The sequence below is a fragment of the Camelus bactrianus genome, chromosome 35 (genome assembly GCF_048773025.1).
Source record: "Camelus bactrianus isolate YW-2024 breed Bactrian camel chromosome 35, ASM4877302v1, whole genome shotgun sequence".
Lineage (NCBI taxonomy): Eukaryota > Metazoa > Chordata > Mammalia > Artiodactyla > Camelidae > Camelus > Camelus bactrianus.
The window spans coordinates 1915004-1932789 of record NC_133573.1 but is presented as its reverse complement, the minus strand read 5'-3'; positions in this window follow the sequence as shown (position 1 = coordinate 1932789).

Genomic DNA, 17786 nt, shown 5'->3' with positions numbered 1-17786 from the left:
TAAGTTACACAAATCCCCTCTGTAAATCTTTACTCAGTCAGGTTGGCAAAGATTGTATTCTGTTTCTCCCTAAACACCTTTACAAGCCTTGAGTAGAGTTCACACCTCATAGAGGAGGAAGCATAAATGTCCCAGCTACATTAAATCTTACAGAATTTTAAAAAGACACAGGCAACTGACTTAATTCTTGTCCACCGAGACTGGAGGGGTGGCAACACAGCCCAGCATTCAAAGGCACGCCATGGCGTTCACTCTTTCACAGAGCAGCGAACTGTCCTGCAAACTCGATTCGACTGACATGTCCTAATATTGTCTCCAGCCTCAAAATGCGTACACTTCATCCCAAATCAGCATCCTCACTACTCTCCTTGGCCGAATTTCATAGAAACCTCGGGAGATGCAGAGCCCACATGTTTTAAATAATGACCAGCACATTTATTTTAAATCAAAAGGTCAGCTGGGCTGCCTCAGTGCCGCACTCTCTCTCCTGTAACTAACTAGGGGCGATAATGCTGTCTTAATTCTCCCATCTTGCTTTTTTTTGTCTGAAAAATCTTGATGAAATGGACCGGATGTTCAAATCTTTTCATACTGTAATGCCATTACTCTAAATTTCTGAGACAAGGTTTTTTGTGTGATTTCTTAACGTAGTTAATACAGAAGTGTCATCACCATCTGCGGAGTGCATGCGTCAGACGCTGGAGATTGCACGACATGCCTAGCTCAAGGGGAATGACAGACCTGGCGTGTGAGTTCATGAAGATCTAGAAGAGTGACCAAAAACCATGTTTGAGCAATTCAAAGTTCTTAAGTCAGGGCAGTCTCTAGCCCATTTCTCTAAGGTCAAAAGAGAGCTTGCTGTGAGCCTCGTTGGGGATAATGTGCCAGCTGAGAAATATGAGTGCTCGGCCCCCTTGTGGGGAAACATCAGCCCTGTGAAGTGTGGGAGCCCCAGGTGAGGCTTGCAGTCCTGCGACGCCGGACAGCCAGTGGGAACTCACAGAGCTACAATAATCTGGAATCGATCTCTTCCTGGGGGAATGACCAGATTATTTGATTTAAAGGGCAATGTTCTCATTTGTCTCAGGAATTCAAAACCTTAATTTACATCACTGAGTTTGGGGAAAGGCAATGACCAGCAGTGAAGAGAACAGCATCATTCCTTCATCTTCTGGAAGATGCGGAGCCTGGAAACGACAACCCTCCCAGCGACCAGGACTGGGGACACCAGCCATGGCGGAGGGGTCAGCTCACAGGGAACCCCAGCAGATCTTTGTTTATTTCTATTGACGTGTAGTCAGTTCACAATTCTGTGTCAGTTTCTGGTGTACAGCATAATAGTTCGCCCATACATACACATACATATATTCGTATTCATATTCTTTTTCATTCAGTTACTACAAGATATTGAATAGACTTCCCAGTGCTGTACAGAAGAAAGTTGCTGTATGGATTTACTTTTAATAATATATTTCAGAATAAATTTCAGAACTAAGTTTACCTTGGTCCATTGACAATAATCCTGAGTCACCCATTAGTTGATTTAAAAAAAACTTACAATTATGCTTAGATTATTTAGATTTATCTGTAGCAGCCAACATAACAAGAATTCTGGATAGAATTGAATCAGTGTGTTGTCTTCATGTGTTTTTGGAGTTTTCTGTTTCCACTGTAGTCATGCAAACATGTAACAAAGGGAAAGTTGGTCTTTAAATAGTGTTCTTATAGTTTTTTTCAAGACTTGTTAGGTATACACGAGACGTCAGACAAATTTGGGCTTTAAAATATCTTTAAACACAGCAAAGGAAACCATAAGCAAAACAAAATAACAGCCTACAGAATGGGAGAAAATATTTGCAAATGAAGTGACTTAGACAGGCTTAATTTCCAGAATATATAAACAACTCATACAACTTAATAACAAAAATACAAGCAACCCAATCCAAAAATGGGCAGAAGATCTAAACAAGCATTTCCCCAATGAAAACATACGAACGGCTAATAGACATATAAAAAATGCTCAATATCACTAATTATCAGAGAAATGCAAATCAAAACTACAATGAGGTATCACCTCACACCAGTCAGAATGGTCATCATTCAAAAATCCACAAATGATAAATGCTGGTGAGGGTGTGGAGAAAAGGGAACCCTCCTACACTGCTGGTGGGAATGTAGTTTGGTGCAGCCACTGTGGAAAACAGTACGGAGATTCCTCAGGAAACTAAAAACAGACTTACCATATGATCCAGTGATCCCACTTCTGGGTATATATCCAGAGGGAACTCTAATGCGAAAAGCTACACACACGCCAATGTTCATAGCAGCCCTATTTACAATAGCCAAGACGTGGAAATAACCTAGATGTCCATCAACAGATGACTGGATAAAGAAGCTGTGGTATGTTTATACAAGGGAATACTACTCAGCCATAAAAAAGAATAAAATAATGCCATTTGCAGCAACATGAGTGGACCTAGAGATTGTCATTCTAAGTGAAGTAAGCCAGAAAGAAAAAGAAAAATACCGTATGATATCACTCATATATGGAATCTGAAAAAAAAGGACACTATGAACTCATCTATAAAACCGAAATAGACTCGCAGACTTAGTAAACAATCTTATGGTTACTGGGGTAAGGGGTGGGAGAGGATAAATTTGGGAATTTGAGATTTACAAATGTTAGCCATTATATATAAAAATAGATTTTTAAAAAGTTTATTTTGTACAGCACAGGGAACTATGTTCAGTATCTTGTAATAATCTTTAATGGGAAAAATTATGAAAAGGAACATATGTATGTATATGCATGACTAGGACATTATGCTGCACACCAGAGATTGACACAATGTAACTGACTGTCCTTCAATTAAAAAAATAAAAATAAAAAACCAAAATGTCTTTAAAATCATACTACTTACTTGCACAACAATTGGGAAACTTACAGGTACTTCAGAAAACTGAGCTGTTTCAAACGTATAGTACTTATATTAGGCATTTACTAAATGGCTGTTGATTGTGTAATTGGATAACCAAACCAATCTCCGTTTTTTTAAGTGAAATGTTACTTCATCACCAGTCAGTGGAAGGAAAATGTGTCTCCAGTAAGTCTTAGATTTTAACATTTTATAGCTGGCGGATTATTTTATTATGTAACTAGGGCGTTAGATCTGTGAGAGGCAATTCCCATGCCATCAACCTAGCGGACGTTAACCACCTTCACCCACATGCCGGCTTCGTGTGTCTTCCAAACAAGACGAAACAGCGCTGTCTGGAGCGCCCAGGTGTGATGTCAGCACGCCAAGTCGCTTGCCACTTCACCAAGGCCCTGGTCCAGTGTCAGCTAAGCATTACCAGCTCTCGAATGGTGACTAAATATGCCTGGGGTGCAATGTTCAGTCCAAGGTCTCCTGTCCGGCGTCACCGGAAGGAAGTTCTGAGGCAGAGGGAAGAAAGGAGGTGCGATGAGATGTGTAAGGCAGATGAAGTGACGCACGCGGAGGCGGTAGCACAGGGCCTTGCACACACTAGACACTCTGTAGGTTTTGTTTGTTATCCTTTTTCTCAAGTAACAGGGAGAGAAATTCTTTTACAAGATATTTGTAGTTTGTGGAGATTGGACTCATTTGGTTACTTATTTCACATTTTAATCCTTTATTAATGAATAATGCTTATGCCTACATGGTGTCAAAAGATGTAACAGAACATTTTTCAAAAAGTTATTCATGTATAACTGGGGTGTCACCGTACGGCTGAGGAACTTTTTATACCACCAAATTTTCACATGCATGTAAACAGTCTAATGTAGCATGGGAACTCTACAGCCTCTGACAATGCTGCCATCTAACATTTAGATTTATAAAAGGTTTACTATACCAGAAGTATTTCCATGGCAAATAACATTTATACCGAAGAAATTAACTTACTACTTTGAACCTAAGGGCCACCTCACGGTCACTCCACCCCACAAGTGAGGTTCGCCTGCTCTGTTTGGCTGTGGTGGAGACCCCCTTCATTTCTCACGACCTTGGGTCCATCCTGTATTAATAAGAACTTAAGAAAAGAAAAAAAAATTCACAGGTAGAGGTGAACGATGTCGGGGTCAAAGATATTCAGCTGTCTGTGTCTCTGCTTAAAATTTTAGTCAAATTAGTCAAGGTTTAATTTAGGAGACCAACCGTAGGATGTCAAGTATCCAAGACGATATTTAATCTCTTCTAAGTCCCAGTTTCCTCACAAAGGCCCTACTTAAAAACAAAGTGTGTTCGCTTGATGGTTGGATTTTTTTCTGCCGAATCACCTAATCAAACACATCATTGAGGATCTAAAATATTTCGTGTGTGTTATTTTCAGTAGTCTAGAGCCACACAGCTCCACTACTGTCGCATTCTGAACACACATCGCACTGCCTGACGTTACTTAGTTGAGTGACGGAATTGTCTGATGTAGCTGGAAACTTGGCTTTTCTCTCATCATTCATACGTGACCTAGTGTTTCGGCAGTTCTTGTCTGTGCAAGTCAGACTTGGTGGACAACCTTACACGCAAGGGGGAGCATTTCGGGTGCGTAGGTGACCCTGTCTCCTGGGAGCACGGGGGGAGGTGGGGCAGCTGCGAGGGAAATGCCAGCATCCGTTTTTCTCTCCGGGGATGTGCTGGGCGCTCCGCCGCTTTTCATGTCGCACGTGAGACTGCCGCCCCCCCCCCCCAACAGTGCTCGAGCACCAGGGAGAGCATTTCACGTTAAGAGAAGGAGAAAGCGCTTTAGGGCCACGAAGTTTGGATGCGACGTCTGCTGTGCCAACTGCATGGGGGAGGCAAACATCCCACCCTCACAGAGCTGGGGACACAGCTGAGACACCGTGGGGACAACTGGTTCAAGTAAGATAAGAGAGAGACAATCAGGGCCGCTGGCCAGCAACAGCTCACTAGGTTGTGACTGCATTTTTCTTTTCTTTTTTTTTTTTCTGTGTAAAAATATCTAATGTGACTATGAGAAGCCACTTAGTCTGCCCCTCCTGTGGCTCTGGCTCGTCCTCCCCTTCCTTCTTCTCCTCTTCGCTTCCTCTTTCCTCCCTGCTCATTCTGATTTGGGAAACGTCTGGTTATAACCTGCAAGCCCTTTGCCCACCAATCTTTTGTCTGTATAGCTTACCCTATGTGACCAACAGGGGACAGAAAGTCATGAGGAACTAAACGAATTAAAATCCTTCCAGTGAGCCGCGGGGCAGCTGAAATGTGGCCGGCAGGACATTGCTCCGGCGCCCGGCAGGTGTCATGGAGGCTCTGCTCACTCTGCATTGCCTGGGGCCAAACCTGGGCAGCTCAGGCTGAGGATGAAAGTGCGTCAAGCGTGTGAGATGCCAAAATGTGATTTGTTCATTAAAAGAATAGGTTGGGGAAAAATCACAGAAAATGAACGCACTCGGTGCAGGACAGGCTCCAGATCCGTGTTACCACAGGTGGACATGCTGTTTAACAGGACAAAGCAGACATACTCGGAGGGATAGATGCTCCTGTCTTTTAGGGCAAATACAGTGACTTTGAGACAGGAGGGAAGGCAGCATTCAAAGAATGACATAGCCGTTAACATGGCGACAAGGAAGATTCGACCCCCGGTGGGCTGGGACGGAAGAAGCCAAATGAGAACACAGGCAGAGCGGCTGCCCCAGCCACAGGGAGACCACACCCTGGAGGCGGGGGGAGACGGGCTCTGGATCATTCCATGTCAATTACTTTTCAATTTTTATTATAATTATTTGGCTAATGAATTACTTAGAAGTGTGGTTTTTCTTTACAGTGGTATTTTTGGCTAATTTTTCAACGTTAATTAATTCTGATGAACTTTCAGGGACGGTATTCTAAATGAAATTAATATTTACACAATGATAGCATCTTATGTTCTAATATGTGATCACTTTCTAAGTATGTTTCGAAGATATAACTTTATTTTTATTATATGCACAACTTTATGCCCACTACGTGACTCTTGTTTATTTTCATGTTTACGTTTTCTGTATCCCAAGTAATCATTAAAGGTCTTTGTGAACACTCTGTTCAGGCAGGTAACGTTGCAGTTTTTCCAGGACTAATGTGCATTTGTCTATTTGCCCTTTTTAAATCTATCAACTTTTGATTTGTCTAATCTGTATTGCATCTTATGTTTAACCCTTTCACTAAAACTGCTTTTTAATTGGCTGTCTGACAGCTTCCTTTTGATCAGGCAAGTTTATCCAGTTGGTTAAACTGAGCTGTGTTCTGTGGGAAAAGGAGAGTTAATACACTAAAGCATAAGATGAAGACAGTTGTTAAAACTGAGAGGGAAAAATTGTAGAATTTTACTCCAGTCTGGCTTTCAGCTCCCTATATTACAAAACTAGATGCTGCCGAGTTTAGAGTGACCCAAACCGTGCTATCTGCAGTCACTTGGCGGTTCCCACCTTCCTTGGCTTTTCGCTAGCGTTGGACACCACTGGCAGCTTCCCCCCCTTCCGAGTGTCTCTTCACTTGGCTTCCAGGACCCTGCACATCCGTGGTTTCCTTCCAACCACATCAGTGCCCTCTCTCAGCCTCCTCTGTGGGGTCATCCTCTACCTTCTGACCGTCTATGGAGAAGTGCCCCAGGCCTTAGCCACACTCCTTTTAATTTGGTTTTATTAGTTTTAAATGCTATCTCTAGGCCAATATTTTCCAAATGTTTATCTCCAGAACATGTCTCTATGAAACCTAGACTCCTATATGCAGTTGCATCATCATTTGAATGTAAAAATGCTCTTCTCAAATTTAACTTGTCCCAGACTGGTCTCTTGATAGACCCATCCCAGATCCCTTCACCTCCAGGCTTGTCCTTCTCAGTTGGACAGGTGGAATTCATCCTTCTAATTTCTAAGCCAAAATCCATAAACTCATCCCTGAGTCTTCTTTCCCACACAACCAGAAAATCCTGCTGGCTCTATCTCCAAAATACGTCCTCAGTCTACACCCTTGTCACCACTTTCCCTTTCTTCCTGACCTAAAGCCACTATTGGTGATACTGTAATTGCCTCTTAATTGATCTGCCTGACCCACCTTAGCCCCTCAGCAATCTCGCTCAGTGATGTAGTCATAGGATTCTGCTAAGACGCTAATGAAATCACGACACTCCCCAGTTTACATCAAATAGTCACCAAAGTCCTTGCAGCGATCTACAGCAAGATTTTCTGGATCGGACCACAGTCACCTCCGAGCACATCTTCGGCTGCTCCCCTCCCGGCTCACGTGACTCCAGGCATGCTGACTTCCCTGAGATTCTGAGCATTTCAGACATTCACCCACCTCAGGGTTTGCCGTTTCCTCTGCCTGCAACTCTCCTTCGGCCACGGCCAACTCCTTCACTCCTGAGAGTCTGCTCTCACAGCATCGCTTCACCTACGGCCATCTCACCTGACCGTGGCGCGATGACCCCGTGTAACACTGCAACTGCCACACTTTGCACATCCCAACCCTCCATTCCACCCTACCCAATCTTTTCCCGTAGATTTGTCGCCCTCTGCCCTATCTTCAACTCGCCTATTTCCCATCTTCTCTAGATTGTGAGCATATAAAGATTATCGATCCCTCACTTCACTGAAGTGTGCAAACCACCGAGACTAGAACGTGTGCTTAATTCTCATCCACTGGGTTCACAAATGAGAGGCACAGCAATTCACTCTCCACACGTGTGAATTTAAAACACGTCTTTCATAAGACAGGCTTTGCACCTTGGAAGAACTCTGTGGCAGGTCATTTGAATTTATATGATAGCTTTTTACAGTAAAGCCAATTTAGACATGAATTTAAGAAATAAACAATTGCCCACACAAATAGGAGACTGTTAGATTTACCCATTATATAGATTATGGAGATTTTGGTCTCTCTCGTGTGTGTGTATATATATATATATATATATGCACAAAAACAAAACAACATCTTTAGCCAGAGCACTGGAAATTTTAAAGCAATTGTTACCTTGATTAGTATACTCACATATAAATACTAATGAATGCATTTCAGTTTAGCTAAAAACAGTATGTTCTTCAACCTCTAAAGAATACTTGTTTCTCTTAATTAACTGCTAAAATTTTGATAAAATTTACATAATTAAAACCAAAGTACCTTCTTATTTATAAAAAATGTAAACACCGGTAATACAAAGAAACCTTGTGGCATAATTATTCCTGCTCTATAGCAGATACATTTCCAGTTCTTTGCCAGATTTGATTCCGAGGCACTTCACTTCAGGAACCTAGTTCTTGTCCAAATGTAAAGTGAAAGGCAGGCTTGAAATAATTTGTTCTTTATATCTTGCTTCAAAGTTGTCAGCAAAGACAGAGATACATTAGCTGCCTCATCAGACGTGCTTATGGTTTTCCATCTGATTAGCCTTGGCAAAAAAAGTAAGGTTTTATACACACGACATTATAACTGTCCGGAAACTGCTCGTCAAGAGCTGTCGGCTCGGTTACAGTATTTTATGTAATTAAATAGCTTCTCTCTTGCTACCAGTTCACGGTAAGATTTTCTAAGCCTAATAGAAACATTTTAATTACAGTTTGAACTCTAGGCACTTGTTCTTTAAGGCTTATCTCCAGATCAACTTCTTCGCAATATTAATGATTAATAAAATCAGCGTGTAGTTTCTCAGGGTGCTTAAGCAGCTGCTAAAAATGTGTGGAATAGACAACTGCCCTTAATATTCTGTGTAACAGCAGGCACATTAGTTCGTAAATTGTTGGCTAAAACTACGCAATGTCGCTGCTTCAGCTATTTATATACAAAACTGTTTTCCTGCACATATGCTGCTATTTTGCTTTCCCCGCTCACCGTGAAATAAAAGAAAAACTCAAGCCTTGATCTGAGTGGAGAATGGGAGCCCTGGGCACCGCTGGTGAGAGTGCACCTGGGGCGGCCGCGCCAGCACCACGCCCAGCTGCGCCCTGTCCTCCTGACGTCAGTGAGTTTCTGTGTTTCCTTGCAGCGCGCTGGGTTTCCTCGGAAAGCCCGCGCCAATTTTTACCTGATAAGTCTCGTGTCTCCGTGTCTCGGGGCTTGATTATTGGGAGGTAACTGTGATCCTTCGGTGGCATCAGGTTACCTTGATTATTCGTGTTCCTTGAAGTTTGTGCTGCCATCCGCACACTCAAAGCATCAGTCCCTCCTCGAGTCTCCCAGCTGCCCGCTCAAGTGCATCCATCCACTTTTTTTCTCCAATGGAGTGCTGGAACCTCTCCTCTGGGAACCTGGACTTGAACAAAGCCTCACTCATCTGTGCCTGATTGTTGAAGTCAGTATTTTCTAGGGGCTCCTGGCCTGTGGCCAAGAAGTCATGGGGTTCCACAGGTTCCACCGAGGTCTGCCTGCCTAATACCTGATGCCTGGGTGGGCAAGACTCCTCCCGGGCCCCTGGCACCGGATCCCACAGCTCCCTCAAAGGCACGCTGACCCCTGGAAGGACGTTGAGCTTCTGTTGTTGGCAGCGTGACATTTTATGCTGCGTCATGTTGCCATCACTTCCCTGTCTAAATTCTTGATCTCATGTGCTCGCCTGTAAACCAAAAATCATATTAGTATTAAAATCAAGTCACTGATTATAACTTTATACCTTATTTATAACTAATTTTAACACTATCTGAATGAACGAAATTCAAAGAAGCAACTGAAGCAATGACTGAATGAATGAAAGCAAAGAAGGAATAATTATTGTCAAAAGACTACCCTATATTTGGAGTAGAGATTTTTGAAGTGTCAGCTTTTCAGTGAAACTACTCTACTGCTAGTGCATTAGATTACATTAGAAGAAGTGAATTATGAAAATATTCTGGCTTTTCAGAAAACAAAATGGAATGCACTGACTTGTCAGGCAACGAAAGATAGAATATGATGCTCAATTTGTCTTGGCAGTGTTTGCATGAATCAGGACAACCAAAATTATTAAAGGGCTTAAGCAACTACTGTATTCAAAATTGACTGAAAAGATGACAATTCTCAGGCTTGAAATAATGAAAGCAGGTGTGAATGAAATTTCTGAGAGCATGAAGGTTGTGAGTAAGGTGAACACTTGTTTAACCAAATCACAGAATACTCGGAAGAAAAATACATTGGGAATTCAGTGCAAAATTCCACAGAGTAATCCCAAACAGAAGTCCCTTTGTGTTCATTATTTTCAAACTCTGGTTCCACTGCCCAGTGGATCTAAGCTTTTCTCTTCCTTACACCCTGGCCTTAGAGCGCTGCGCGCCCCCCGGACCCATTATGATGGTTCCTCCGCCACAAGTCACACTCTTGCTGGCTGTACACAATTTGGAGACAACTGTGATTTGGTGTCAGGAGTTTGGGAGTGAAAAACGTAAATTGGGAAGCAATTATCTTTTCTTAAGCTTAATCAAAAATCCATCCTCATGTCTAACACATAAGCCTTGCGTGTTCCATTTCAATCCATTTCTCCTTGGAAATTGGTTTAAGGAAGAAAAGTGTAATCTGGTTAGTTTTCAGCATGAGTCCCCATTTCCAGTTTCAATCTGGTTCTCAAAAAAAGTTGTTTGTATAGCACAGGGGCCTATATTCAATATCTCATAGTAATCTATAATGAAAAAGAATAGAAAACGAATGCATTTATATGTATGACTGAAACATAATGCTGGACACCAGAAACTGACACATTGTAACTAACCTTCAATTAAAATAAATAAATAAATGAAAATAAAATTGTTTCTCAGTTTCTTCGTTACCTTCCTGATAACTGGCTATTCGACTTCCTCATAACAGATGTTACTTTTGTACTAGGGAAGAACAAATCTGACTCCATATGAGATCTATTCCTTTGATTCTAACCTTGTGCTCAGTTCTGCTGGTTCTGCACCTTTTGTAAAAGAATGTTGTCTAGAGCCTGAAATAGACAGGAGAGACCAGTCTCAAGGCTCTGCCCTTTAAGGGGAGAACACTTCCCCTTTCATATAGAGATGAAAAGTTGCAGAACAGAGAATAGCATTTGTCTTGTTGGAGGTTTACAGGAACATCATGACCTGACCCACGTGGGCAGCTGCAAGAACAAAGGATTCCGACACCAAGAAATTTGCAACAACCAACCACACCCCCTCCCCTTTTATGAGCCTGAGTTCTGACTTGGGGAAGATGGTTCTTCAGGACATTAGTCCCCCATCTTCTCAGTCTGCCAGCTTTCCGAATAAAGTCATTCTTCCTTGCCCCAACACCTCGTCTCCCGGTTTATAGGCCTGTCTTGCAGCAAGCAGTAGGCATTTGGACTTGGTAACACCTTCAGCCAGCGAACCACAATATGAGTGTCTAGCATATTTATTCATTCATTCAAAAACATTTATTAAATATTTTTTCTGTTCTTCTTCCCTTGTGGGATGCTATAAACTCAGAGGACAGGCAATGCCCCTGTACTCAAGGAGCTGTAGACTGGTGAAGATGACAGGAGTTATGCAGTGCTCATAATAGAATGTGATGAGGACTAAGGTGGGGAAGGAAGAGGATGATATGGACACATGTAAAAGAACAATCTTTGGGGGAAAATCTGAGGGTAGTGACTCTTACAGGAAGAGTGTCAACATTCAGAGGCCAATTAGTGTATTAACTAAGGATTACGTAGACTGAAAAAGAGTTTGCCAAATAGAAGGCTGAGAATCAGGCCAAGGGCAGATATGCTACACCATGAACCTTAAAAAAACTACAAACAATGGGAAGATATTGTCTTTCTTTCTTGAGGATAATGTTTCCATATTGCAATATGGAAAAACTGTGTTGACTACCGTGTGGGAAATGGGTTGTAAGTGAGAGAGAATGAAGGCAGGCAGCGCCGTCTGAAGGCTCACTGTGGTAGGCTGAACAAGATCCGCCTAAAACAGAGAAGCACCAATAGAGGCAGAGACTTAGAACATAGTTTTTATGGGACAGAATTGCAAATACTTGGTTACTGTTTCTACTGAGGTCATACTCTCAGCCATCTGGGTCGATTTCTAATGTCTGTTTGCTGGTGGATGCTTTCCTTAGGGAAAATCTGGAAATGCACTGGGTCAAAATAAGCCTCTCAACTTTGCATACTCGTTAGAAAAACCAGGGAAGCTGCTTTAGAAAATCTCATCAGGCTGGAGTGTGCCCGTTGCTTCTTGCTTCAGTAAAGCAGGAGATGGAAGAGTGTCCTCATGCAGAAACAGTGGACTCTGGGTGTGCTGCAGAGTGGCCACGTGCAAGCAACCTCCAGAAAAGGAAGCTACGTGAAGACACAGGTGGGACCCTCATCCTTTGCCATCCGAAGCACACGTGTCACATTTTGTCAAGTAAGAAACAGAAAACACACTAGCAATGGCACTGCTGTATTCCCAGAGACCACCTGTGAGGCCAAATGAAACCTCCAAGGGTTTATTTTTCTTAGTTATTCCATGAACAGAAACTGAAAGATGCCTAGGGCAAGAAACTCCCCTCCCTCCTCCTACCCACTACTTTCCACTCCTTGTCCCCGAGTCCACATGTCAGGAGCGATTTTTTCAAAAGAAATATTATATTATACTAACCAACTTCCAAGAAATTAAACATAGACACAACATCATAAAATCACAGTACAAGGAAAGGATGTCTTCTTCGGAAGCAACAATGGAGTTGGAAGGATTCTTTTTGCTTTTCTCTTTCCTCTGGCCACTACCAACAATAAATTTCAGGGAAAAAAGGAGGAAAGGAATAAAGAAAAGTCAAAGAGGAGACGAAGAAAGAACTAAGGCAGCGGCTCTGTGTTGTGAGAAGAACACACTGTTGTATTGCAGACAATGAAACACACATTCTTCCAAGAGCAAGCACCCTGGGCCCTGGGTGGGTCTACCTTTAGCTCTGTACCAGTTGGTTAAGGACGGTGCATACGATCAGGCTGAGAAGATCAGGCTGACCGGCCAGGCTGGACATCTGCTGGGTGTATCCCAACAGAGCCGGGTTGCTACGGCCTTGTCTGGCTAGAAGCTGCCTGTATAGAAACAGTAAAGATCCCCTCTCTTCTCTGCGCCTGTGACGGGGTCAAAGAAACGTTGGGAGAATTGCAGAGACAGCACACACACGTTTCTTTTCAGAAGCCTGTAAATCACGCCGCCTTTTGACTACACCCCTCAACCCCACCCCAATAAACTAAAAATCATGAACTTCTATGTATACAGCAACAAGAGGCTTTCTTACAGACCTGTACTAAGAAATTCTAATTTTTGTTAACACAATTACCGGCAATATTGTCTATTACTGACTCCAGCTATCTTTATTTTAATGCTGGCTTTCTAAAGATACTGTGTGTAACTCTAACTTTCTGGTTTTGCAGAAGCTTCTTGTTCTTAATTAGAAAAGTGGGTTCATTATCAGAAGCACTATCCTTTGTTTCTCATACCAAAACTGTTACCATGAGAGATTTTTTCATTAATGTTTATGTAACATGAAGAACACACTTTATTATCATATTTGGAAATCCCCAGTTGTTTGGCACCTGAAGAAAGAATGTCCAAATTACTGTTTAAAAATTTCATGCTTTGCTCTAGTTTCACATAGACACGACCCTAAATACTTCGGGGTTTAGAGTCAAAAGCATCTTGAAGTGTATCCCACTTCCTGGTTCTCAAGTGGTATTTGATAACTTCACTTAAAGAGGAAATACGGACACCGGGTGTTTAGTTTCCTTGTACGTCGGTCCTTTACTAGAATATCTGCACTTCAGTTTTGGAAAGTAAAGCTCAAAGGACAGAAGTTTTCGTAAGTATTTCTTCTGTTCATAGCTGACACCCAGCAGCTTGCAGAGGAAAATAATCACAGCATCCGTGCTCTAAATTTGGGCTTGGATCCCAGTGAGGACTTTTTTCCTGCAAGCCGTTGGAGCTTCTTGTTATAAGGGTTTAGAGCTGGGATGGGGGGCTGGCAGACCTAGGACTTTGGAGTTGTTATCCTAAAAACAGCATCAATTACAGAGAACCAGAGAAAACGGGCCCCCGCAGCACCATTCTGTACCACGGGGCTGTCGCTGTGGCTGTGTCCTGGACGTCAGAAGCAGGCGGGTGTGCGCAGCAGTAAATTCAGTGTGCTCCTCTCCTCGCTGCCACTCGGAGCCAAAGCGTAGTCAAAGCAAACCAACACCTTCCATTTATCGATTAGTTAACGGATGCCTCGTTAACGCCCCTCCTGCTGTTGAGTCGCGTTGTAACTGACCTGTGCACCGCCCAGCTTTTCCACATTCTGTGCTCTGCTGCCCTCGCTGCACAGCAAGTGCCTCGAAGGCCCTGGACACTGCACCCTGTGTTCTCTATTTTCACCACGTCTATAAGTTTGCTTGGGTTTGGTAACTCCTTAAACTCATTCGATAATTAAACTGAACAATTATGTGATTTAACAGGAGTGAAAACATTATCAGAAGAAGTGGGTCCTCTAATCACGTGAAAGGACCTGCTAGACGATAGCCTCCCCTTAGGGTGGAGATGTTGTGCTTGAGTGGTTTCCTTCCTAAATAGGAAAAACCTCGAGTATTTAGAAATGATCAGGCTCTGATAAATGGCTCATTATTTGAAATACCAGAAATTTAAACTCTCTGAACCTCAACACAGCTACTCATTTCCTCTATTCCAGGAATAAGAATTATTTTTACTGAAGTGTTGGAACAATCGAACTGTCTGAGAAGGAAGGAGTTTAACTGCAACGTTAACAGCACACAACTGCACTGTGTCAAGCCAACATAGTGATAGAAATTATAAGATTTATTGGGTCTAGCAATCACATTTTTTCTTAATTTCTTAATTTTAGCATCATCAAATGAATACCTCTAGCTATGAAAAAATTTTGGCTGGCAAGGACTAAATCATCCCCTACAGAACGGCAGTCATGCACCACAACCTCATTTCAGGGGGGAAGACGGGCCCTGAGAACCTGACCACAGAAACCAGCAAGGAAGGCGGCATCAGCTGTGCCACCACAGGGTCCAAAGTAGCAAAGAACAAGGCAGGGTCGATCATTCACCCTTTATCTCTCGAGCCGGGCCACAGCGCTACTTGAACGCATGGACAATGTGTGTTAAGTTAGAGGCTCTGTTCCAAATCACGGACTCCCTTGAAGAGTTGTAAAATAGGCTGTAAGAAGTTGCTGTGTTTATGACCACAGAGCAAGGGTCAGAAGTGGAATTCTGGGAACTGCTGGAAATTTACTTCATAATAAAACTGGCCTCCAGGGAGACGAGAAAATGGAAAATGGCTCTAATTTCATCTTTCTCACTTGAAATCATGGGCCAGTATTTACAGTCCTGTCTCAGTCAACTGACAGCACATCTTTTCCTGTGACTGCAGAACGTTTCCTGGCTTAAGTGAAGAGAATTGTGAGGGAGCACGTGGGTTAGGGTGAGAGCTGAGCACTGAGGAAAACACTTCCATTGATGCAGACTCATGACAAGACTTGGTGATATGGCCAGAAAGCAAGTCCCAGCAACTGAATTATTTAACTCTAGGGTCCCCTGAGGCCTAACACAGGAATTTGCAAAGTGTGAGACTTTAGGATCTGGTGACAAATGGCATCATCAAGAAATTCTGGAATTCAGTGAGTTCTGTCAACATGGCGTCAACAAGAGGGTTACGCAAAATAGATTTATTAAATGCAGGACCACACAGGTCAGGAGCTGTGATTAAGACCGTCTACTGTTGCTCGTGGGAAGCTGAGGGTTACTTCCTACAAGAAAGCCACGGAGAGTCAAGACTTGAGAAAGCAAGAGATATTTGTTGAAGATAATGAGTTCACAGCATGTTTTTATCCCTAGCAATATATTATTTCTTTTTAAAGAATGGCTTTGACAGAGCATCAGAAAAGATAGGCACCCAGAACGTCATTCTTGAACATGTGGCTTTGTCTACTATAGCCGTGCTTTTTGTGTTAAATATAGAACAGATACGGCTAATAGAATTGTGGGATTTTTCTTTGGTAAATAGGACACATTGAACTGTACTGTTTTACTATTATTAAGATTGTTGAATGTAGAGGGTAACAGCTTCCTTAAGGAGGAACCATTAGTAACTCTAATCATGGTGGGTTTATTCTTCTCTTATAAAGTTTAATCCTTCACTAGCTCAAGTCAAATACCACGCATTGAACAGAAGCGTCCTGATGAACAAATATGGTTTAATACTGGATTTCTATGAACTGTATGAAATTCCAAAACACTTGAAGGGATTGAAAGGTTCCAGCCACAAAAAATATTAATGGATGGATTTAATGTAAATATTTTATTTCAAAAAATACTTAGTACTTATAAGATTCTATCCAAAGGACTTGTTGATTCACACCCTTGTCTGTGGACATTATTCTGTATTTGCACAATAGCCAAAACATTTCCTAAAAGTAGACTAGCTTCTGATTTTTCCTATGTTTAGCATGTTTGTACAAACAGTCACAATGTGGCTTAATCACAGGTATTTCCAGATACGTCCCCAGACGCACATCCATCAACACGCAGCTTTGAGTCTTAAGTACAAAAGTTTCTTTAGCAATATGGTTTCTGTTTTAGCTGGAAGAATATGGTACGATGAAATGCTGCAATTCATTTTTATTCATTATTCATCATATATAATCTTGTTAATATCTAACGGAGAAATTACTTACATTTGTGAAAATTATAAGGCAACAGGCCAGCCAGCACACGGAAGAGAGGTCATAGGTGATGTGGACATAGTAGAGAAGGACTAGCTGGGCAGGCTCAGTAACACTGAGTTTTATGCAGATAGGGATTGAGAGCAAGCAGTGGAGGAAATGCTGATTGATTTTTTCTCATATATAGAACGAAAAGTACTGCTGAGTCTAGTGTGGGCTGCTTTGTTCTACTTCCATTCCAATCTTGTTGTAACCCAATTGTTTCAAACTTTTGAGTATTATCCATGTACGAAAATGTGTTGACACTCACAGTAAGAAGTACACTGGTACTTCCCCAAGGAGGCAAGGACTGGTACTCTGAAAGCTTTTCAGACTCTGACGAAAGACACTGAAGGCAACACGAACAGACAGAAAGATACACCAAGATATACCTTGCTCTTGGATTGCAAGAATCAATATTAAAGTGACCCAAGGCAAGCTCTAGATTCAATACAATCCCTATCAAAATACCAATGGCATTTTTCACAAAATTAGAACAAATAATTTTAAAATGTATATGGAAACACAAAGACCCTGAATAACAAAAACAATCTTTAGAAAGAAGAATGAAGCTGGAGAACTCATGCTCCTTGGTTTCAGACAATACTACAAAGCTACAGTAATCAAAGCAGTATGGTACTGGCCCCAAAACAGACATGTAGATCAATGGAACAGGATAGAAAATCCAGAATTAAACCCATGTACTTTTGGTCAATTGACCTACCACAAAGAAGGCAAGAATATACAGTGGAGAAAAGACAGTCTCTTTGATAAGTGGTGCTGGGAAAACTGGACAGCTCCATGTAAAAGAATGAAATTAGAACATTCTCTAACACCATATACAAAAATAAACTCAAAATGGATGGAAGACCTACATGTCAGACTGGACACTATAAAACTCTTAGAGGAAAACATCGGCAGAACACTCTTTGACATAAATTGTGGTAATATTTCTCTACATCTGCCTCTCAAAGGAAACGAAAGCAAAAATAAACAAATTGGACCTAATTAAACTTATACGCTTTTGCACAGCAAAGGAAACCATAAACAAAATGAAAATACAGTCTACAGACTGGGAGAAAATATTTGCAAACAATGCAACTGACAAAGGCTTAACTTCAAGAA